We start from the raw sequence: 27,077 nt of genomic DNA, 5'->3' as shown, positions 1-27,077 counted from the left end.
GATCGTAGGCGCCCGCAAGTGAAACTATTGTTGATCATAGGGCCTTACCAAGAGATAATTGCATATTTTTTCCTTCTCCCTCTTGATGATCATGAGGCCATGCTCATAATTAAATAGTTGACGATATTAGGTGATATTTCCTGGAATTTTATGCAACTAATTATGAAATTTTACAGTAAGGAGAAATAGGTGATACTGAACGGGAAACGTGGGGGCGACATAACGATGATTTGTACAAAACAAATGGAGAAGGTTTTGCATAAAGCATGCAGCAGATTTTTGGTACAACTTGAGCTGCAAACTAAGGGAGAGCCAATAGAATTTGAAGATTCAAACCTACTTCCTTTGCTTGCTGAATTTTCAGATATATTTGACGAACCGTACAACCTACCTCTTACCCATCGGCATGATCATTATATAACGATTCTTTCAGGCAAACTTCCAGCAAATACTCGGCCATATCAATATCTTCATCTCCAAAAGGATGAAATAGAAAGGATTATAAAAGAGATGCTCAAAACAGGAGTTATTCAGCTAAGTTGCAACCTCTATTCTTCACCGGTGCTACTTATATGCAAGAAGGATGGAACATGGCGAATATGCATTGATTACCGAGCTCTCAATGGCATAACCATCAAGGACAAATACCTTATTCCAATAGCAAATGAATTGCTATATGAAAGGGAGCACAAATCTTTATAAAACTGGACCTTTGATCCGGGTATCATCAAATATGAGTGTGCGAAGAAGACATACTGAAAATCACCTTTTGAACACACAACAACTACTACGAATTTTTGCTTTCTTCAATGGAAGGTGGAATATCTTGGGCATATCATATCAGAGGAAGGTGTGATAGTGGACCCCTTCAAAATTGAAGTAATGCAAAACTGGCCTACCCCGAGGAACATAAAATTGCTACATGGCTTTCTGAGTTTAATAGGCTACTATCGTAATTTCGTGAAAAACTATAGAAAGATCAATGTACCACTTACTTTCTTACTGAAAAAAAATGTCTTCCAATGGTTAGACAGAGCCTCCGCTGCCTTCGACAAACTTAAGGCAGCCATGACGACGACGCCGGTGCTAACACTACCAGATTTCAATCGACCCTTCATTATTGAGGCCGACGCATCTGGAGTCAGAATTAGAGCCATTCTCATGCAAGATGGTTGACCACTCGCATACACTAGCAAGGCATTATCTCCCTCCTATCAAAATAAGTCAACATATGATAAGGAGATGCTCGCCATTGTGCACGCAGCAATGAGGTGGAGACCCTACTTGATTGGTCGACGATTTCAAATTAAAACCGACCATAAAAGTCTCAAGTACTTTTTGGAGCGAAAGATATCATCCCCTGAGCAGCAAAAATGGGTAACAAAACTTCTTGGATTTGATTATAAAATAACTTACAAAATGTGGAAAGAGAATGTTCTTGTAGATGCGCTTTCGCAACTACCCGAGCAAGCTGAAGTTTCGGCCATTTCACTTCCGACCAGCGACTTCCTTGAGGATATTAAGATGGAATAGCCAGAAGATTCAGAGACTAGTAAGATTATAAAAAAATTGGAGGAAGCACCAAGCTCCGTGGCTCATTACAATTGGGACTCAAAAGAATTACACTATAAGGGATGCATTGTGCTTATGATAAATTCTACTTGCATCTTCATGAGTAGATTTTGGACAAAGTTATTCCATATGCAGGGTACTAAATTGAAAAGGAGTACGGCATATCACCCACAAATCAACGGCCAGACAAAAATTATAAATAGATGCTTGGAGACAGCCCAAAGCCACCCACCAAATATGACTATCCAAGGAGAACTCCAGACCTAGCCAAGTGCCATTATTGATTAACGGATCGTGACTCGACGATGACGACCCACTACTAAAGTGCTAATAAAGTGGGTGAACCTACCAACAGAAGATGACACTTGGGAGAACTATAACGACTTGAAGATCAAATTCCCAAAATTCATGAATCGTTAGCCTCGAGGACAAGGCTGATTTGAAGAGGGCGGGTCTATTAGGACTTTAGCTAGGAGAGTCCTAATTGAGAGGGATATTCATGTAAAACCTACCTAAGCCGACCCCTATTAAAGAGGTGAAGAGGCCGGCTAGGGTTAGGAGGTTGTTTCTTAAAGATGAATTAGGAGTTATAAAGGAATAGATGAATCTTTTCTGTAGCCTTTGAGCAGCAACTTGGAGGGAGGAACCCCTATAGATTTCCAAGGAGGCCGATCCCCTAAAGAGATCAACCCCAAGTTTAGAATCTGCAAGGGTTCTATCATTGTCCTTCCCCTTTAAATTGATTTGCTGTAGAAGTTGGGAGCCTCTTCGAAGAAGGCTTCGCAAGTGGATGTAGGTCATTTTGACCGAACCACTTTAAATTAATGTGTTCCTTGAATGTGTGAGTTCTTATTTTCTTGAAATTGTTATTTACACTACTGCTAGCTTTCGGTTTTCATCTACTCAAGTTACTATCAAAACGAAATCTCCTCATATTTACGAATTCGTTTTTAAATTTACGAGTTTTAATCCGTTGCCCTAATTCACACCCCCCCCCCCCCTTCCCTAGTGCCACTTCGATCCTAACAGAATATCCCATGTGTTCTTGCTTAAACAAATCTCTAGCTAGGGACATTCAGATTGAACGAGAAAGTGTTCTCCAGGAGAATCCCGATTAGAGCGAGACTCGAGTAGAAACTATATGGGCCTGACAGTACCATATCCGGTATACGATCCCTAGGGCATTAGATGAATGAAAGATTATAGAAATACAATAATTGAGGATAAATAGGCCCAAAGAATTGCATTCCCCTATATCGTTTGAGGGCAACGGTAGAGTAGCCTAGTACGTTCGTAGTCGATGAGTCAAGTGAATTATTATGAAGATAATAAATTCACTAAGCCAGAAGGAGTTCTGATAAGTATGACTCATGGCCAGCTTGATATTGGGCCTAGAGGGTCACACATATATGGTAGGCATTGCGATCAGTAGAGGTTCGAATATGAGATATCCGTTGAAGCCCCTATCTTATTGGATATCCAATAAGCCAATGAATTATTGGATCATATAAATGAGATCCAATAAAAACTAAAAAGAGATTATTGGATAGAAATCCACTAATCTAAAAGGCTTGAATAATTGGATGAAGATCCAATACCCAATAGGGCAAGATCTATTAAAGTTAAGTAGACAAGGGACCTCTATAAATTAGAGAAACCAAAGGCTCATAGGCTATAGGTTTCTTAGTTACCACCTCCTATTCTCCTCTCCCCTTCTCCTCCTCAAATAGTAGATATGGAGATTTGGGCAGTGATTTAAGGAGCATCGTCACAGCCATGTTATGTGGATCACCACTAGAGAGGAGAGCGATTGACCTCCTTCATCCTCTCCTACAGACTTGCAAGGATTCAATGATATACGATCTCCCTAGGTAACATAACTATCTCACGTGTAGTTTTCAGTTTCATAGATTTTGCACACCAATTTTCGTATGATGATGAACACATTTTTAGGAAATTTGGGGTTTTATTTTCTATTCTTCCGTTGCTCATGTGTTGTCACCCTTAGATTTCCCCACAATGGTATCAGAGCCAGGTTGTTTGTGTGAAAGATTCATTTTGAACTACATGTATTGTGTTTTAGAATGACTTTTGACATCAAAATTATTGATGCAAAAGGCAAGGAAAAGCATCAATTATTGCTGCCGACTGGCTGCGACTGATAGCCAATAGCTTATGGGCCACAAGTAAGTAGTTGCACAGGCGGCACCTGCAACCGACCTACCCACAAGGGTGGGTAGCACCCGTAATGGTGCCTGCACGCGCTACGCCCATGGCTAGAATTGCCCACAGGGGGCGCCCGCCCGTGAGGGTAACGCCGCTTGCGGGAAGCTTGGGGGGTCGGTAGCACCTGCGGGATGAACCACTCGCAAGGGCACTCGTCCACAGGCAGAACCACCCGTAGGGGTACTCACCTGTAGGCAGAACCACTCGTAGGGGCAGTCATGCCCACAAGGATTCTCGCTCGCAAGGGCACCTGCTAGCAAGCACATCGCCCGAAAGTAAAGGCGACGCCCCTAGGCCCCCTTGTAGTGGCCACCATTGGTAGGGTGGCAGCGGTCGTAACATAGTAGGGAAGGAGAAGGGATTAGGTTTTCTGGGCAAAAGATAGTTTTACCCCTTAGAATTTTAAAATTTTTGAGTTTTATCCTTTTTCTATCTAAATTATCAAAATGCCCTTCATAATTCAAAATATTCTCTACATATCCCTAATTTAAAAAAATATTAGTTAATTAAAAATTTTAATTAATTATTATTTTTATCTAGTAGTCCTATATTATGATATGTACATGTGATTTATGATATGGATGGATGATCATTGATCGAGTGATATGTGTACATGTGATGTGATTATTATTATTGGGGCCTGTGAGCCTCCAATTTTGTTCTCATTTATTATTGGGCCTGTGTGCTTATAATTAAGTTGTAATCACACGAGGAGGCATAGCGGGAGAGTGGAAGTGATAGCAAGACTCATGAGGTCGAAACATATGATCGTGATGCATGGAGATAGACAATCACAAGGAATGGAGTTGCATTGTTGCACACATAGATCGTGATCCAATTTTATTTTTACATTTTTATTAAACATGCAATTCTCAAGAAAAATAATTATTCTAAACTAAATTAAAAATAACTCATTAAAAGCATCATGTAATTTCAAAATAAATTAAAGGTATTTTGATTACCTCATCGTCGAATGTCGTTAAGGCATAGTTTGCCACCTCGCTTTTGTTGGTTTACTCCTTATCTTCGGATGTACTCGTTTTGTCCCAAAGTGCTTTCTTCTTCTTCAATTTGTTTTTATTTTTTGATTCTTACTTTAAGTTCTTTTTAAGTTTTATTATGAGAAGTTCAAGTTCATCATTACTTGAGCTTTCGCTCGAGTAGTCTTCGTTTATTCGATGTCTGAAATCCTTCTTATTCTTTAGAAGATGGTTCTCAAGTTCTTTACGTGCATTGCACGTCATTTCATAGGTCATTAAAGACCCTACAAGTTCTTCAATTGGTAAATGGTTCAAGTTTTTTGATTCTTGAATAGTTGTTACTTTTGATTTCCAAGTTTTAGAAAGTGAGTGTAAAATTTTATTCACAAGTTCAAGATTCGAAAAATATTTACCAAGAGCTTTTAAACTATTGACAACATCCGTAAAGCGAGTGTATATGTCAATAATAGTTTCGCTCGACTTCATTTGAAACAGCTCGAAATCATGCATTAAAAAATTAATCTTCCAATCTTTTACTATATTCGTGCCTTCATGTGTGATTTTAAGAGTGTGCTAAATATCGAAAGTCGTTTCACACATAGAAACATGATTAAACTCAGTTTTATCCAAAGTGCAAAATAGAGCATTCATAGCTCTAGCATTTAAGGAAAAAATCTTCTCCTCCAAATCATTCCAATGGTTTATTGGAAGAGAAGACCTTTCAAATTCGTTTTCGATAATATTCCATAAATTTAAATCCAACGAAAGCAAGAAAACTCTCATTTGAGTTTTCCAATATGTGTAGTCTGTCCTATTGAACAAGGGAGGATGAATGAGAGAGTGACCCTCTTGAAAGCTGAAATGAGCTATTTCTCTTGGGTGTTAAACCAAATAAGAAATACGAGGCTCTGATACCAACTATTAGGAAAAGAGTCAGCACTAAGAGGGGAGGGTGAATTAGTGCAGTAGTAAAATACATTGATTTCGGAAAACCTTCTTTCATTTGATAAAAACCAATTTCGGAAACTTAACTTGAAACACGAAGTAAGAGCGTATTGAAGGCAGTTTACGGTTAATGTAAATTGCAAGAAGTAAATACAAACTAGAGAACACGCCAAGTATCTTGCCAGGGGCAGTATCACTGCCTGACATAGTCTCGAAGATTGTGTCATAATGGTGGCACTTCTTGGGTTACTGTTTGGGCCTTTCATTGGGCCCAATACAGTCCATACATGGGCCCAACTGGCTTATAATTGGGTTGGCCTAAATCCAATCCCAATTTCATGCTAACTACAAATTCTAAGACATTTCCTAAGCTAAACAAATCCGTAAGTCTAGTTTCTTCCAACAAGCTTCCGGTGATCTTCTAGCGAACTTCCGACGATCTCTCGACAATGTTCTAGCAGACTCCCGATAAGCTCCTAGACTTCACAATGATCTTCTTGGTGAGTTCTTATGAGCTTCTCTGGCAAGCTCCGAGACTTCTCGGCTGGTTCTTGCAGAACTTTCGATGAATGTCCGGACTTCCGACAAACTCTCGAACTCCCAACGAAATTACGTTCTTGACTTCGGGACTTCATTTTGCTTTATGCCTTGCTATCGTAGTTAATCCTGCACATCTGAAAACACACTTTGATCTAGATAATTATTACTAAGCTTGAATCATGTTGTCCGACATGTCATTGGTCCATCGACGCTTTATCCGATTCTTAAGCGCATCGTCTTGGCCCGATGCCCAATGCCCGAAGCCTTCTGTCGATACGACAACCGATCCTCCGGCCCGACGTCCAATCTTTTGACATATTTTCCTCCGACCCAACATGATTTTTCTTACTTTAATTGTCTCTTCCTGATCAAAGCATCCTACATCACTCAAAATGTAGATTAAATCATAAACACTTATCAATTGGTTTCATCATCAAAATACGAGATTCAATATGGTTTTGAATGATGATGCTTGGCTTTGGCATAGGAGATTATGTCATACTAGCATGAAACTAATATCTCAAATCTCATCTAGAGAACTTATAAGAGGTATTTCAAACATTAAGTTTGTTAAAGATAATGTGTATGATGCTTGTTAATTAGAAAAATAAATAAAAGGTAGTTTCAAGTTAAAGAATCAAATTAGTATCTCTAGACCATTACAATTAATCCATATGGATTTGTTTGAACTAATTGATACAACTGTTTGGATCGGAGCGGCACTAAGAGGGGGGGGGGTGAATTAGTGCAGCGGATTAAAACTTCGGTTTTAATAAATCTTTCGTACGATAAGAACGGAACTTGAAAAGCTTAACTTGAAAGTGTATTCTTAAATATGTGCAGCAAAGGTAATAAGGAACTAAAACATATAAGAAGGTTTGCCATAATGTAAATAGCAATAATGAAATGCAAACCAAAGATCATGCCGATTTTAGAGTGGTTCAGTCAAATGACCTACATCCACTTGTGAGGCCCCTCTTCGATGAGGCTCCCACCTTCCACTAGCAAATCTCTTGAAATGGAATGGCAAATAACCCTCTTACAACCTTTTACAAACAGTTCAACCTCTTACAAATTTTCAGCAAGAAGGGAGGAGAACTTTCTAGCAAATTGAAAACTAGACTTGCTATGACTTTCTAAGACTTTTCTCTCAATCAATTGCTGCTCAAAAGGTTGTGATCTCAGCTGAGATTTGAGAGGTATTTATAGGCCTCAAGAGGATTCAAATTTGGCCTCCAAATTTGAATTCTCGTGGAGTTCCCGATGCTGGCGGTGCCACCGCTTGTCAGTGGCGGTGCCACCGCCTGTCAGTGTTTTCAGCCCACTAGTTGGGCTTCAATCTTGCCCCAAACTAGTTCGAACTCGGGCCCAATTGGCCCCTACTTGGGTTATAGGATTAATACCTAATCCTAACCCTAATTAACATGCTAACTATGAATTTAAAGATATTTTATAAGCTATTACAAAGTCCATAAGTCAAGACTTCTTCCGGCGAGCTTCCGGCGAACTTTCGGCGGTCTTCCGATAAACTCTCGGAAACCATTCTGTGGACTCCCGGCAAGCTCTTAAACTTCACGATTTGATCTTGGCGAGTTCCAACGAGCTTCTTCGGCAAGCTCCGATCTCTCTCGGTGAGCTCCGCGAACTTCCCACGAACCTTTCGGTGAGCTTCCAAAAAACCCTTCGGCAAGCTCCCTACTCATTCTCGGCTAGTTCCGACAGCATTCCCGACGAACCTTCGAACTTTCGTCGAACTCTCGAACTCCCAATGAATCCTTCGCGCTTGACTCCGCACTTTGTTTCGCTTTATGTCTTTCTCATTATTATAGTTATTCCTGCACACACAAACTAAAACTCTACTCCGATCTAGACAATTGTTACAACGAGAATCGACATTCCGTTGCCCGGCACGTCATTGGTTGGCGCTTCGTCCGATTCTTCGGCGTATCGTCCTCTCTTGCGGCTTATTGCCCAATCGACGGTTGACCTCCGTAACCCCGATATCCTTTGCGCAATTCCGCTCTCCTTGGCCCGATGCCCGACGTCTGAAGCCTTCTGCCGTCCAATATCCTGACGTGATCTCCTCCGGCGCAACGTCAATTCCTCCTGCGTTAACTGTCTAATCCTGATCGAGTAGACCTGCATCACTCAAAATGCAGTTTAAATTATTAACACATATCAAGTGGTTTCATCATCAAAATACGTGATTCAACAATCTCCCCCTTTTTGATGATGACAACCACTTGATGACGGAGTTAACCTTAACTCCCGGAGTTTAAACAAACTCCCCCTATCAATATGCCATATTGATAGAACCTTGAATTCAAGTAGAATTCAAGTCATTGCAATATTCATCATGAATACTTGCAACACATCACCATGAACATATGCATAAAACTTATGCATCACATGTCATGTCATCAACATACTTCTCCCCCTTTATCATTAACAAAAAGGAGAAGTACCACAATCAAGTATTTGTTATATGGGTTCAACTCATTGCATGAAAAACATAATGTTAAATTTTTATCTTCATGCAATCTAGTAATTTTACAACATTTTAGAACTTGCAAGCTAGCAATTTAGAGATGTTCAAGAAAGCAACTCTTACTTTTTGAAATATGCAAGTTTTATAAGCTAGCAAATTCAAATATATGCAAGTTGGCATATTTGCTTTTCTTGAGATAAGCACGATAGCACATTTTTGTATTTTCTTGATGTTTCATGCTAGCAATTCTCGGTGATGTTCAAGATAGCAATTTTTTTCCTTTTTCTTGAATTGTGCTAGCAATCTATCTCCCCCTTTGTCATTGTCAAAAAGAAGGGAAAAAACCTTTACATCAATTTCTAAATCATGACAAAGGTAAGTATCAATATTATTTGTGCATCATTATATTTTCAATTTAAAACATGCACTATTTCAAAAACCTTATATTTCATTCATGCACGATATTGAATAAATCAATCAACATTATGAGCATATCATACATGATACATCATTTTGGTAATAAATCATAGCATTTATCAATATTTTGATTATGATACCAAGCATTCATTATTTAGAGAATTTATGATGCACATTATATGCATATATCATCACAATAAAAAGTAATTGCGTACATAATTTTAAATCATAAATGTTTCAAATCATCATGGTATTAACTTGTCAAATTTCATTCGACCATTCATAATCATAACTTTTCATTTGTATATATCAAAATAATATCAAGAGTATTTCATGCATTATTTTATATCACCACATAAGGAATATCAAGAAGAAAGTAGTTGGGTGATGCGATAATCATTTCATGAATACAAGAAATTATATAAAAATCATATCATGAAAGATTAGAGTATATGAATACCAAAAGGCATGATTTCTTTTTGAAAAATCTACTCATAAATAATCAAAAGAAAATCTTAGGAGATCGATTAATGAAAAAATCTTGATTCATAAAAAATCTTAATTTGTAAATATCACGGAATCAAGATCATGATTTTGGATAAAACTCATTCAAATTCAAATCATCAAATTCATCAAAATCTCAACATTATTTTCAAGAGATTCAAAATGGTATACATATATTTATCATAAAGCAAATTAATTTTCAATCATCACATAAGGCATTTAAAGAATTTTTGAAACATAGGATAATGATTAATTTAAGCATGTAATATTTCAATCAAATTCAAGTCATGAATACCAATACTTTCATATTGTGACTATCAAATAATGAATACCAAAAGACATTATTTGTGATTCCTATTTTGCAAGATCAAGATTATGATTTAGATAAAACTTATTTAAATCAAATTGTTAACTTGAAATTCATTTAATCAAAATTGAATAACTTCAAGACCAATAAATCATCATGTATAACAATCATCAAGTATGATATAAACTTTTCAAAACGTTTATCATGATAATATCCTTTTAATATCTTAATATTCATCATCAAGTATGATTTCAAAAAGTATGTTCAAGAGAAATCATTAAGACCAAATGCATGAAACACTCATTTATTTTCAAAATATTCATCATTTTCATGAGATTCACAAGATTGGTAAAATAAATTCATTAATCTCAATAGGAAAGAAATTTCATTTCCATTTCATACAATTGATTTCATGTGAGGGTATACAAATCTTTTGTGAAAACATGTATCATCATTTAAACTCGAAACATAAATTTCAACATGAAGCCGTCAAGATCAAACACATCATGATATCACATCTATCATCAAAAGACTATCAAGAAATTCATACATAGATGTACATACACTATGTCATCTTAATATGTCATGAGAATGTCATCTTAATTCATCATAAAAATGAGTAGACCAAAAACATATTAATCTAAAATGAGAGTTTCAAATCAACATTTACTTCAAAAACTCATACATAACATAAAATCATCAAGATACACATGCATGGATTAATCCTAAGCATTATCACATATCATATAATTATCATCCCTAATGTTGCATACATCATTCAATATTTCAAAACATAACATGCATGAAACCTTAGTAATATACGTTTCATGATCAAATTTTTAATTTTTCAAAGATGCTAACAAGATATAATTTTTGAAAATAATTTTTTATTTCATATTCCTACTATCTAAATTAAGCACTCATGAAAAACTTCAAGTAATTTCAAAATAATTTAAGAGAGTTGAGTTACTTACCTTGTAGTCGAAGCCCGTCAAAGCCCAATTCGCCGTTTCACCTTTGGAAGTTCTTGATTCATCCTTGGGTGCCTTCCTTTTCTTTGACCTCTTCCTTCGTTCAAGTTCATTGTTCATTTTAGATTTTTGTTTAATGAACTTATTAAGAGTTAGTGTTCGAAGTTCAAGTTCATCATTGTCCTCATCACTTGAGTCATCGCTCAAGTGGTATTCATTTGTCCGGAGTTTCAAATCCTTCCTATTCTTTGGAAGGTGGTTCAAGTGTTCATTGTGTTCATCATGTGCATTATGCACCATTTCATATGTCATCAATGAGCCGATAATTTCTTCAAGTGGAAAAATATTTAAATCTTTTGTTTCTTGTATTGCCATAACTTTTGATTCCCAAACTTTAGAAAATGATCGTAAAACTTTACTAACAAGTTCAAAATTCGAGAAACATTTGCCAAGAGTTTGTAAATCATTGACGACATCCGTAAAACGGGTGTACATGTCAACAATGGTTTCGCTCGGCTTCATTTGAAAAAGCTCGAAATCATGCATTAAAATGTTAACTTTTGAGTCTTTGACTCTACTAGTTCCCTCGTAAGTGATTTCAAGTGTTCGCCAAATATCAAAAGCCGTTTCGCACGTAGAAATTCGATTGAACTCATTTTTGTCTAATGCACAAAACAAGGCATTCATAGCCTTCGCATTTAAAGCAAAAACCTTCTTCTCCGATTCATTCCATTCGCTCATCGGAAGAGAAGATTTTTGAAATCCGTTTTCAACAATAGTCCAAAGCTCGAAATCCATAGAAATGAGGAAGATCATCATCCGAGTCTTCCAATATGTGTAATCCGACCCATTAAACATGGGTAGATGTGTGATAGAGTGTCCCTCATGCATGCCGGAGTAAGCCATCTCTCTTGGGTATTAAATCAAATATGAGAGTGAGCCTAGCTCTGATACCAATTGTTAGGATCGGAGCGGCACTAAGAGGGGGGGGGGTGAATTAGTGCAGCGGATTAAAACTTCGGTTTTAATAAATCTTTCGTACGATAAGAACAGAACTTGAAAAGCTTAACTTGAAAGCGTATTCTTAAATATGCGCAGCAAAGGTAATAAGGAACTAAAACATGTAAGAAGGTTTGCAGTAATGTAAATAGCAATAATGAAATGCAAACCAAAGATCATGCCAATTTTATAGTGGTTCGGTCAAATGACCTACATCCACTTGCGAGGCCCCTCTTCGATGAGACTCCCATCTTTCACTAGCAAATCTCTTGAAATGGAAGGGCAAATACCCCTCTTACAACCTTTTACAAACAGTTCAACCTCTTACAAATTTTCAACAAGAAAGGAGGAGAACTTTCTAGCAAATTGAAAACTAGACTTGCTAAGACTTTCTAAGACTTTTCTCTCAATCAATTGCTGCTCAAAAGGTTGTGATCTCAGCTGAGATTTGAGGGGTATTTATAGGCCTCAAGAGGATTCAAATTTGGGCTCCAAATTTGAATTCTCGTGGAGTTCCCGATGCTAGCGGCGCCACCGCCTATCAGTTTTTGACCCTGACAGTGCTGGGCGGTGCCACCGTCCAGCTCTCGGGCACTGGGCGGTGCCACCGCCTACAGTGTTTTCAGCCCACTAGTTGGGTTTCAATCTTGCCCCAAACTAGTCCGAACTCGGGCCCAATTGGCCCATACTTGGGTTATAGGATTAATACCTAATCCTAACCCTAATTAACATGCTAACTATGAATTTAAAGACATTTTATAAGCTATTACAAAGTCCATAAGTCAAGACTTCTTCCGGCGAGCTTTCGGCGAACTTTCGGTGGTCTTCCAATAAACTCTCGAAAACCATTCTGCGGACTCCCGGCAAGCTCTTAAATTTCACGATTTGATCTTGGCGAGTTCCAATGAGCTTCTTCGGCAAGCTCCGATCTCTCTCAGTGAGCTCCGCGAACTTCCCACGAACCTTTCGGTGAGCTTCCAAAAAACCCTTCGGCAAGCTCCCTACTCATTCTCGGCTAGTTCCGGCAGCATTCCCGATGAACATTCGGACTTCCGTAGAACTCTCGAACTCCCAATGAATCCTTCACGCTTGACTCCGCACTTTGTTTCGCTTTATGTCTTTCTCATTATCATAGTTATTCCTACACACACAAACTAAAACTCTACTCCGATCTAGACAATTGTTACAACACGAATCGACATTCCGTTGCCCGGCACGTCATTGGTTGGCGCTTCGTCCGATTCTTCAGCGCATCGTCCTCTCTTGCGGCTTGTTGCCCAATCGGCGGTTGACCTCCGCAACCCCGATATCCTTGGCGCAATTCCGCTCTCCTTGGCCCGATGCCCGACGTCCGAAGCCTTCTGTCGTCCAATATCCTAACGTGATCTCCTCCGGCGCAACGTCAATTCCTCCTACGTTAACCGTCTAATCCTGATTGAGTAGACCTGCATCACTCAAAATGCAGTTTAAATTATAAACACATATCAAGTTGTTTCATCATCAAAATACGTAATTCAACAACAACAAGCCTAGGAAGTAGCAAATACATCTTTGTAATTGTAGATTATTATAGTAGATATACTTGGACATACTTCTTGGTACACAAAAGTGATTACTTTATGTATTTTTCTAAGTTTTGTAAACTTGTTCAAAATGAAAAAGGCTTTATGATTTCATCAATTTAGAGTGATTATAGTAGTGAATTTTAAAATAATGATTTCTAAAATTTTTGTGAATCTAATGGATACAATCATAATTTCTCTACTCCGAAAAATCCTCAACAAAATAGAGTAGTAGAAAAAAAATGAGTTTACAAGAAATGGCAAGAATCATATTGAACAAAGATAGTCTGCCCAAATATTTTTGGGCCGAAGCCATTAACACAATATGCTATGTCATGAATATGGTTCTAGTAAGATTATTACTTTCTAAAACTCCTTATGAATTATAGAATAACAAAAAACCCAATGTTTCATATTTTAAAGTTTTTGGTTGTAAATGTTTTAACTTAAATGAAAAATATGCCTTAAGAAAATTTGATGCAAAATCCGATGAAGGCATTTTTCTTAGTTATTTTTCTATTTCAAAAGTCTTTTGCATCTTTAATAAAAGAATCTTGGCCATAGAAGAGTCTATTCATGTTGTCTTTAATGAAGTCTCTGAATTTAAGAAAAATGAGTTTGATGATCTTAATTTGATGCTTTGAATTTAAATGAACCCTCTCCTCCAATTAGCAACTTTGATACATCTTCTTCTGAAACATCCTTACCCAAAGAATGGAAGTATGTAGATGCTTATCCTAAGGAGCTAATCATAGGAGACACATCAAAGAGGATTCAAACTCGTTCTTCTCTAAAAAGTTTTTGTGCTAATGCCGCTTTTCTTTCTCAAATTGAACCAAAATGCATTGACAAAGCCTTGAAATATAATTCATGGGTTATCGCAATACAAGAAGAGTTTAACCAATTTGAGAGAAACGAGGTGTGGAAACTTATTCCGAGGCCAAATGACCATTTAATTATTAGTACTAAATGAGTCTTTAGAAACAAACAAAATGAATTTGGTATCGTGGTTAGAAATAAGGCAAGATTAGTAGCCAAGGGTTTTAACTAAGAAGAAGGTATCGATTATGAAGAAACCTTCGCTCCTATGGTAAGATTAGAAGCTATAAGGATGCTCCTTGCCTATGCTAGTAGTAATAATTTTAAATTATTTCAAATGGATGTTAAAAGTGCTTTCTTAAATGACTTTATTTTCGAAGAAGTGCATGTTGAACAACCAGAGAACTCTTTTTTTTTAATCATATGTTTAAGTTAACGAAAGCTCTCTATGGATTAAAACAAGCCTTGAGGGCTTGGTATGAAAGACTTAGCTCCTTTCTTATTCAAATTGACATTCTTGTTATTTAAATTTTATACAAATGTTATTCAAATTGACATTCTATGGATTAAAACAAGCCTTGAGGGCTTGTTATTCGATACTATATTGTTTATTAAAAATTTTGAAAATGACATTCTTGTTATTCAAATTTATATTGTTGATATTATTTTTAGTTCTACAAACGAATCCTTATGCGAATCATTTGCTAAGAGTATAAGTCAAGAGTTTGAGATAAGTTTAATGAGGGAACTAACTTTCTTTTTAGGCTTACAAATCAAACAAGTTAGTGATGATATTTTTCTTAGTCAAACCAAATATGCATTCGAATTGCATAAATGGTTTAATATGGATGATTTAAAAGCTATGAATACTCCTATGAGTACCTCCATTAAGTTAGACATGGACAAAAGTAGAGAAAGATTTGATCAAAATACTTATAAGAGTATGATACGAAGTTTACTATACCGCAACTAGACTGGACATCATGTTTAGCGTAAGACTTTGTGCTAGATTTCAATAAAATCCTAAGCTATCTCATCTTAAAGCCATTAAAAGAATTCTTAGATATCTTAAAGAAACCCCTAATCTAGGATTATGGTATCCAAAATCCGAAGACTTTGAATTAATTGCTTATGCTGATGCATATTTTGCTGGGTGTAGAGAAGATAGAAAAAGCACATCTAGAATATGTCAATTCTTAGGTCATGCACTTGTTTCTTGGTCTTCCAAGAAACAAAACTCAGTTGCATTATCCACAACCGAAGCTAAGTATATAGTAGTTGGTGCATGTTGTGCACAAGTTGTATAGATGAAAAATACATTCGAAGATTATAGAATTCACCTTAAGAATATTCCCATAAAATGTGATAACACAAGTATAATATGTTTAATAAAAATCCTATTCAACACTCTAGAACTAAACATATTGACATTAGGCATCATTTTATTAGAGATCATGTTAATAATTATGATATATCTTTAGAGTTTATTGATACGAAACATTAATTAGCCGATATCTTTACAAAATCGCTAAATGAAGAACAATTTGATTTTATAAAAAGAGAGTTAGGGATGTTAAATTATCCGAATGCATGAGTTTGTTGAATATCTTTTTTGGACTTTCTCGATTTTTTTGAAAAAGCCTTTATGAAATCTGGAATATCAATTTACTTGGTATCAAATTTGTTACCTACCTTTGCTCCATTACTTAATGATTTTTTATACACTTAGTCCCTTCACTCATGGATTTCATTGACAAATATATCTCTCATGAATTTCATTCGTGGATTTTTTATTCTTCATTTGATGCTCCTTTCCTATGAATTCTTCTTCACTCTTCTCATGAAAGAAGAAATTTTATGGATTTTTAGTATTTGATGATCATTTGCAAGAATAAAGATTTCCTTTTGTATGGACATCTTGATCCTTTTAATGAATCTTTTCTCTTTGTTAAAATAAAAGCTTGATATGATGATACTCATTCATTGTTTTGGATTTGACTTGGTTCAAATCCTTTCATGAATTTGGTTCTTGATGAATTCCTCCTTTACTATTCTTCCTCTTCTTCTTATCCTTATGGCAAAGGAAGAAAGAAACCTCCACATCTCAAGAAGAACCAAAAAACTTTTGCGCATCTAAAGTAAAAATATTAGCTTATCCAAAAAGTAGTTATCATGCAAAGTTTTTGCTTAACTTCTCATTTTTGCTAACTTGGATAAATTGGTGTTGAACTTACTTGAATAGTTTTTTTTAAACACTTACCTTGTCGAATGATTTCCTTTTTGTCAATGACAAAGGGGGAGAAATGTGGCAAATTGATGATAATGTAAAAAGAATCGTATCGTAAATGCTTGAATGTATTGCGAATGCTTGAAATATGACTAGTTTCGTCAAATACAATGTGAAAAATGAATCATATCGTAAATGCTTGAATGTATTGAGAATGTTTGAAATATGACTAGTTTCGTCAAATACATCACAAATACTTAAAAAATATCAAAATGTATGATTGATTTCTATTGTAATGTGGCATGGATACTTGAAATTGTTTATTCTTAAAATCATGCTTGATTTCATATCAAAATAATAAATGTCTATCATTATGATGAGGTATCGAATTTATCATGCTCTTTACAATTGATATCATACCTTAGAATGATGAATTGTCATCTTTTATTGAAAATTAAATCTTGTTAAATTTCATATTTGAAATTTGTATCGTACTTGAAAATGATGATTGTCTATCATCATTCTCTATTGGACTTAAGAATGGATGTCATGCCTTGACATCATTTGTATTATGATAAATACGTGATATCATATTTTGAGATGGTAAATCATGATTGGTATCATTATGTGCATATCGATAAGTTTAAATGCATATAACTTATCGGTTTGATGCTTGAATTCAAAGGTCTTGAATTCAAGAATGTCTTTTCTCAAGTATGGCATATAGATAGGGGGAGTTAAGGTTAACTATGTCATCAATTGATTATCATCATAAAAAAGGGGAAGATTATTGAATCTCAAATTTCGATGATAAAATCAATTGGTAAATTATTTAATCAAATTATATATTGAGAAATGTGTGTAGAATTAACTATGATAGCGATCAAGGCATAAAGCAAAACGAAGTACCAAAGTCAAGTTCGAGATTTCGTTGAGAGTTTGAGAGTTCATCGGAAGTCCGGAGGTTCGTCGGAAATGTTGTCGTAATTGATTGAGAAGAAGCTCGTCGGAACTCGCCAAGAAGATCATCGGGAAGTCTAGGAGCTTATCGGAAGTCCACTAGAAGATTGCCAAGAAATCATTAGAAATCTGTTGAAAGATCGTCGGAAGCTTATCGGAAGATACCTAGACTTACCAAGCTTGTTTCATTTAGTGTATGACTTAAAAATCACATAATTAGGATTACGTTAGGGAGATAATCCCACTAACTTAGGAGCCAATTGGGCTCATAATTGGATTGGTTTGGGCTCGATTCAAGGCCCAACTAGGTTGTTGGACCTTGTCTGGCGGTGGCACCACCAGACTAGGGCGGTGGAACCGCCTAGGGAATGGTCTCCCAGGTGGTTTGGGTGGTAGTACCGCAGGCAGTTATTACCTGCCAGGCAGTGGTACCGCCTATAGTTATTACCTACCAAGTGGTGGTACCGCCAGAGCTTAATATCCGAGACTTTATCAAGCGATGGTCCCACTAGACTTGGCAATGGTACCGTCTAGTACTAGCAATGGTACCACCAATACCCTAGAAATCGGGTATGATATATTTTTTAGCTCCAATTTTGAAGTCATTGGGGCCTATAAATACCCCACCATTTTTTTGTATGAAAATGTAACAAAGTACAATCAAAGTGTGAAAAAAACTCGAAGTGTTGGGGTGTTAAAAGTGTTGTAATAGTGAGAAGAGTCTTCCTCCTCCCTCTCTTTAGCTTTGTAATCATCTAATAAGAGGTGCGAGGCTTGTAAGGGTTATCTCCTAAACCCGTGAAAAAGAGAAAGCACTGTAAAGAGGTGGTTGGTCTTTACCTATTGAAGAAGGAATATTAATGGACGCTAGTAACCTCAATAGAGGAGGAATCAGAAGTTGATGTAGGTCAGAATGATCGAACCGCTATAAATTTCGGTGTGTTCATTCCTTACTGCTTAATGTCTTTACTGCATTCAACTTTACTTTATTATAAATTGTTTAATCTCCTCTTCTCTACTCATTTAAGAAAAACAAAATGATTTTCGTCAAAATCAAATTTTATCGTACGAAGATTTTCAAACTGACATAATTTTTCCGCTGCACTAATTCACCCCTCCCCTTTCATTACCGCTCTTGATCTTAACAATAAGAGGTGTGAGAGTTTTTATAAAAAGAAATTATGAAGTTTATCCCCTAAGTTTAAAAAAAGGAGAAAGTTAAAAAAAAATAATTAATCTTAGCCAATTGGAAATAAGATCGGTATTGAAAGTCGATAGTCTCAATAGAAGAGGAATTATAGATGTAGGTTGAAAAGATTAAACCATTATAAATTGATTTGCCTCTCCTTACTTGCTCTTTATCTATAACTTAGTTTTATTTTCTTTACTCATAACTTGAACATGAAATATATTAATTTTTTTATTAAATTAGTTTTCAAAATATATTAATTTTTTGATTGAGTTTAGATCCCCCCTCCCCGTTAAGGTCCTAATATAAACTCTTTTTTAAAATTATCAGTTTTTTTTTATCACAAGCATCATTCAAATTTGAACCATAATAATATAAAGATAAGAAAAAAATTATCAGTTCTTTTGTCACAAGCATCATTCAATAAATAAATCAAAATTTGGACCATAATAATATAAAAATAAGAAAAAAAACATCATCTGATACCCCTAGTTTTAATAAATATTAAGAAAGTAAATCATTAATGAAACAAACAAAGGAAAGAGTCATAATGTAAGTCTTGATCCATTGAATAAACTTACTAAGTTAGTCATATCAATCACCTTAACAATCACCTCTCTAGTCTATCATAAATTTTTTAAAAATCAAATTTAATAAGAATATAATATATTTTTAATTTGAAATTAAATATTAAATGAGTAACTCTTTAGGTAATCAAGATATTATTATCAATTCGAGATAAAATCAAACTATTCTCTAAAGACAAGAGAATTTAAAGTAATCTTCAGTCTATTAGCTAACACCTTGATTAATATAGTTATATTTGATTTTGAATATTATAAAATAATCACTATTATTCTCAATGCCATAAATGTATATGTAAAAACTAGACTTGCTGGTGGCTTTTGTTTTTCGATCTCAAAATGAAAACAACTTTATAAATATATATACTATTTCCCTTGTTATATTATATTTAACATTAGGATAGAGAAAAGGAATGAATGGAAGACAATTGTGCATGGTAGTAGATCATATATATCTAACTTCAAATCTTCAGCTCCATAACTAGATCATATATATCCAACTTTTAAATGTAAATATAGCATTCCATTATGTATGGTAGTAGTTAACACACCACCTAATATATAATTTTTATTCTACGTTTTCTCAAAATAGTCCCAAAAATTATATTTTGATAAGTATATTTAGTCCGATTGAGGAGTAGATAAGACTCTGTGGGATCAACCCACACGACTAATTTCTTGTGCACTCTTATGCTAGGACTCTGGATAATAAATAATAATTTATTAGCTGATGGGCCCAATCAACCTCACTAGGGATGGATTTAAGGATACTTGGGCTCTAATTATGTCATGTGTGCATTACCTACTCTCAACCTTTACTAGTCTATGTACAATGAAACGCAAGTTGATTTGATGTAGAATGAGATTATTCTGAGAGATCTCCATTTGAACTTTCTCATCTTCGTGTCAAAACGTGGCACGATTCCTAAGTGCTGACTTGTTCATTGCGAGTCTTCACGATCCATTCATGGGAGGTGCACATTGTTGTCGAGGGGCCATAAATACAATTAAACTATATCCAGTGGTAAATTATCACGTTTATGTTATAAGTTTTGACTCGGTTATCCAAATGCTTGGTTAGACAGCATCACCTGTTGTTAATTACCTGAGAAGTCAAACCAGTTATGTATCTGATGACACTCATTCATGTTTACCAATAGAGATCTCGGAACTCAAAGTTTTTTATTTCTATTTATTCGAAATAAATGCATGATTTTCAGATTAGTTTGAAACTAAGATAAACAATTTTGTAAAAATGGAGGGTCATGTTTGAATCATCGATAGCTAAATATTAATAAAATATAGAGATTGATGAAAATATTATTTATAGAATAAAAATATAATTATTAAAATGATGAGAGAGATCAAGAATCTTATTGATCATTAAATACTCTTGAGATTAAAAAAATATAAAATAATTATTGAACTAGTAATGATTTATATATTTAAGTGTTGCACATAATTAGATTATTGAGGTGGATGTATGAAACAACTAAGAAAGATATAAAAAAGTTATTATTATTTGTGAATAATTAGGCATCGCTTTTGATAGAGAATGAAATGATAGTCATTTAAAATGATATAGATATGTACTAAAAAAACATACAATGATTTAAAAAATAAAATTATTACTATTAGTGATATAAAGAGAGATAGAGAAAGACGTGAAAATATATTAATAAATATATATAATTAAAAACTTTAAGTATTCTTAACTTAACTCAACATATAATGTTTTATACATCTCAATAGTTAAAAGATCAACCTAATTGATCCATTACCTACAACTTGTTGTTTTGTTATATTATTAGATGGAGGAAACCTCATTGACACTTTCTTATGCAGGGGAGAATTTGCATTGATTAGGGAGTAATATATATGTTCCCTGGTTCTGTAAAGATCATAACCTGTCGTTGACTTCCACACACCTCACAACTTGCATAGAACGACATCAATCAATGTCGAAGGATATGTTTGTGTGTGGCACGTTTTAAAGAGCGGCAACCTGCACTCCGTGTTTCACGTAGCCTACAGCGAGAAGGGTTTACAAAATTTTAGATAGAAAATGACGTACGGTCAAATCTTTGCAAAGAACACTAGAGAATATTAAATGGATTTTAGGTTTTTTTTTGCTTTGGCGCACGACAAAACATGTTTTGAATGCGTACACACGCAAAAAAGAAAAAGACTGAGTTTAATGAACCATATCCAAAAAAAATATGATGTTCATGTTTAAGAAAATAATATAATATTCTCGGTCTGACTAAAGAAGATTCGAGAAAATGTTTACCCCAATAATTATTTTCAACCAAATTATATTGACCACTGCAATTAAACCACCATCACATGCAAGATTTCTTAATCACTGCTAGTTTATGCATCATTGACTACGAGCCAAAATAATCACAGCTACGTGTAGATTTGTGTTGCGAGAATTACGGCGTTGATGACTAATTCGTCTTGTTCTTTTCAGTCCAACCGTTGATAGGTAGAGAGATTTTTCCGTTTTGTGGTTGAGAGGGGATAGGAGTTAATGATTTGATTCGGCAACGCATATAGTCAATTCTTTGACTCTATCTCCTTGTGTTTCACTTCTAGTATATGCATCATTGACTACGAGCCAAAAGAATCACAGCTACGTGTAGATTTGTCTTGCGAGAATTACGGCGTTGATGACTAATTGGCGTCTTGTTCTTTTCAGTCCAACCGTTGACAGGTAGAGAGGTTTTACCGTTTTGTGATTGAGAGGGGATAGGAGTTAATGATTTGATTCGGCAACGCATACAGTCAATTCTTTGACTCTATCTCCTCGTGTAACACGATCGGCAGCACTTTGAGGAATGCTAAGTCAGATCTCACGGCCAATGCTTCTCCTCCCCCTGTCATAAACCTGATGGTGTTCGACCAAAGTTCCCAAGGTAAACTCCCCCAGTCTTTGGCCCAATTCATGTTTTGTTCGTGTCGTTGTTGAGATTCCAAATTGTTCTCTTCCTGGTAGTGTATATTCTACTGGAGATCAATTGACTGCTGAAGAATGTTGAATTCTGAGATGACATAAAACAAATCTGGAACAAGCAAATTGAAGGTATGGAAATAAAGGACATATCATCATGTGGTGGAACGAGGTGTTGTGGCAAGCTTCATTCCATCTTGGTAAAGATGACGATTGCTCATCAGCTTTCTCATACCTGTTTAGTTCAAGAGTGCACTGCATGCCTTGCTACGAAGAACAACCTAGCTGTCAATACAAGATTCTTATGCACGAAATGGAAGTGGATTTGACAGGAAAATTGTCCCTTGAATCAAATATTTGACCTATGATCTTGTAAGGCCAGACATTAATATTTTTGTCTTCTCTGTTATCTTCTTTATTTATTGAAAGTAGCATCTTCCGAGATATTTAAAGCAACCAAATGCCACCAGATTTGCATGCAAAACATATTTGATGGGCCAAAACTCATCCTCTCTCACAAATCAATATCACTGATGGATGTTGGTGGTCTGTATGCCTTTACGTGTAGATCTTCCATATGATTCTGTTGATCTCGATCGACAACGGCAAGCATATCTAATCTCATTGACTAATTTACGACAACATTTTCCTCTTTGTTTTATGAACTTAGAAGTGTCCTATTTTGGAATATTAAGGATCCGAAAGGCCACTTCCTCGCCAAAAGGCATTAGTGAATTCTTCGGAAAAGATAATCTTATAATGGGCGGGGATTGAATTATTATTTGGCTTCTAAATGATTGATTACATTAGTCTTTAAATTAGTCATCGCTGAAAATTTAAAAATCATGATTATATTACTATTATATAAAAATTTTTAATATTAAAAATTAAAATTAAATTGGAACCATTGAAGTAATTATCATTTTTAGATAGAAAAAATACTATCGTGCTATTACAAAATATCTTCGGTAGTTTGACAATTAAGTTAACCATACCTAGTTTCAATATAAAATTTTACGATTATAAAGCTTGATTTGCAGTATAAAAATATATCATAAATTTACTATCCAATGTTAATAATGCAATAAGTAATTATTTTATATTTTTTAAAGAAATTATCTCTCTAGCTAACATTGATATAAATTCTAAAATTGACTTCGTACTATCGAGATAATTTACAAAATTAATATTTGAATATCCCACTTCAATCTGATATGATCTTTTGTATATAAGTATATAATTTTTCGCCCTTAGTATATACCTCATTACTTTCTTATAGCTTTCTAATATTTTATTTATGGGTTGATTTGGTATCTACTCAGCATTCTAACTAAAAAACTAATTTTTGATCTTATATATGCTTAAGCATATAATAGACTTCTAACTATATATGCAAAAGAAATATTCTTTACTTGTCATTTTTAAGTCATTCTTAGGACACTAGTTTTGATTAAATCTTTCATCTCTAGTAATAAGTATATTATTAGTTGAACAAAGTACACACTAAATCTCTCTGAGATTCAATTAATATATTATTTATGAGATAGTCCTAGTAATCCTTGAAATTTATTCTTGAATATCTCAATACCAATAACATATATTACCTCCTTCGTATCAATTATCTTAAAATTCTTAATGAGAAATATTTTGATTTTATGTAATAAACCAAGATCACTACTAATAAGCAAAATATCATCAATATATAAGACTAATATAATAAACTTCCTCTCATTGACCTTTAAATATATATATTGATTAACAGTATTTTTCTTATATATGAAGTGTTAGTTATAAGTGTCTTGCAAGTCAATCATATGAGTGATAGCACATGTGATATGATATGTATTCCTTTTTACTTCTTATATTATTTAATATTTTATCACTTTATATTGCTTGATATATATTATGATATCCATAGATCGATGCAATGGGAATTGGATCGTGATGAGATCACGATAATGAGATTGATTCACCTTTAAATAAAGACTCTAAATAATTCCGATCATAAGTTACTCAAGAGGGACATTGAGATAACTAGATGGATTGGTGTAATATATACTTGTTCATATGATGAAGGTGATTGGTCTCATAGCTGCTCATTTGGGGACACTAGAGATATAATGTATGTGCTCATTAGAGAATAAGTTCACTAATTGATCCGCTCACAGAATATTGAATGGTTGATGATGCCTTATTGCTAGACAATGATTCCGTCATCTCAATGGTGTATCTAGTCTTTAGACTTAAGATATCAAGGATATCCTGTATGAATACTCCACTCTTTAATACCAGATTTATAGGTTTGAAAGTTTCAGATCAAACATAATCGATCATCGAGACTGGCAGCTAACCTTACGATAGCTATTAAGTGTTGATAGAGGATCATTCGCTAGAGTAATATCTCATATATTCTTACTCAAATAAATCCCTAGCTAGGGTCATTCGGATTGAGAGAGAAAGAGTTCTCTGAGAGAGTCTGATTAGAGCGAGACTCGAGTAGAAACTATATAGGCCTGATAGCACCATGTCTAGTATATAGTCTCTAGGATATTAGATGAATGTGAGACTATAGATACATGGTAACTAAAGATAGATAGGTCTAAAGGATTGGATTCCCTTGTATTATCTGAGGACTACGGTGTAGTGGCTTAGTATGTTTGTTGTCGATGAGTCGAGTGAATTATTATAGAGATAATAATTCATTGAGTTAGAAGGAATTCTGACAGATATGACTTATGACCAACCGATATTGGGCCTAGAGAGTCACAAACAAATGCTAAGTGTTGCGACAAGTAGAGATTTAGATATGAGATATCCGTTGGAGCCCCTATCTTATTAGATATCCAATAAGCACATGAATTATTGGATCTTATAGATGAGATCCAATAAGAATCAATGAGAGATTATTGGATAGAGACCCACTAATCTAAGAGGCTTGGGTAGTTAGTGCTAGTCATAAGTGCTCTACAAGCCAATCACGTGAGTGATAACACGTGTAAGATGACACACACTCTTTTTGTTTATTATCACTTTATATTACTTGATACATAAATATATTATGATGTTCATAGATCTATGCAATGGGAATTGTATTGTGATAAGATTATGACAATGAGATCGATTTGCCTTTAAACAATGACCCTGAATAATCCTGATCATATGATACTTGAGAGAGACATCGAGATAACCGGATAGACTAATATACTGTATATCTATCTATATAATGAAGGTGGCTAATCTCATAACTATTTATATGAGCATACTAGGGATATAGTGTAGGTGCTCATTGGAGAATGATTTTACTGATTGATTCGCTCATAGAATACTGGATGGTTAATGATGCCTAACTGTCAGATAGTGATTCTATTATCCTAGTGGTGTCTCTGGTCCTTAGACTTAAGATACCAAGGATGTCCTGTATGATTTCTCCACTCTTTGATACCAGACTTATAGGCTTAAAAGTTTCAAATCTTGCACAACTAGTTATCAGGAGTGACAACCAACTTTACAAGGGCTATTGAATGTCGATAGAGGATCATACGCTCTCATATCATGAGAGAAATATCCTATGTATACTTGCTCAGACAAATCCTTAGCTAGGATCATTCGAATTAAGAGAGGAAGAGTTCTAGGGGATAATCTGATTAAAGTGAGACTCGAGTAGAAACCGTATGGGCCTAACAGCACCATGCTCGGTATACGGTCTCTGGGGAATTAGATGGATAAGGGATTATAGATATATGGTACTAAGGATAGATATGTCCAATGAATTAGATTCTCTTATATCGTTTAGGGATTGCGACGTAATGACCTAGTACATCCATAGTCGATAAGTCGAGTGAATTATTATGGAGATAATAATTCATTGAGCCAGAAGAAGTTTTGATATGTATGACTCACAACTAGTTTGATATAGGGCCTAGATGGCCACACATATACGGTAAGTAATGCGATGAGTAGAGGTCACACACAAAAAGGGTCACACAATAATTCAAGTTCTGATAGGTATGACTCACATCTAGTTCAATATTGGGTCTAAAGGGTCACACACATACGACCTAGAGGGTCACACACATATGGTCATACATAGATATCTGATGGAGCCCCTTTCTTATTGGATATCCAATAAGCTCTTGAATTATTGGATCCTATAGATGAGATCCAATAAGAGCCAATGAGAGATTATTGAATAGAGACCCACTAATATAAGAAGAGGCTTGGATAGTTGGATGGAGATCCAATATCCAATATGGTAAGATCTATTATGACTAAGTTAATAGGGTACCTCTATAAATAGGAGGCAACCAAAGGGCCATGGGCTAGGTTCTTTTTGGCTACCACCTCCTATTCTCCTCTCTCCCTCACCTTCTTAACAAGTAGTCCCTATTTGGAGTATGTGGATAACAAGAAGGGGTAGTCCCTTCTTGATTACATGGTGCGCGCTATAAGGATGATTATATAGTGATTTGAGAAGCATTTTCACAGCTCCTGCCATGTGGATCACTACTAAAGAGGAGGACAATTTACCTCTTTCATCCTCTCCCACATATCTATAGAAATTTAGGGATATACGATCTCCCTAGGTAATATAATCTCTCATGCATGCGTAGTTTTTGGTTTTATAGATTTTTGTACACTAATCCTTGCATGATGATAAAACCTTATTTTTCTATAGGAAATTCTAGGATTTTATTTTTTATTCTTCACAACATATGTAATATAGTCCTAGATTTTTCAATAGTGGTATCAAAGCCAGGTTGCTCATATAGAAGATTAGTTTCTAGACTATGTGTTGTGTTCAATTATATAAAAATTATTTTGTGTGGTTGCTATG

Source organism: Musa acuminata, chromosome BXJ2-9, assembly GCF_036884655.1.
Source record: "Musa acuminata AAA Group cultivar baxijiao chromosome BXJ2-9, Cavendish_Baxijiao_AAA, whole genome shotgun sequence".
Lineage (NCBI taxonomy): Eukaryota > Viridiplantae > Streptophyta > Magnoliopsida > Zingiberales > Musaceae > Musa > Musa acuminata.
This window is presented reverse-complemented; position numbering follows the sequence as displayed.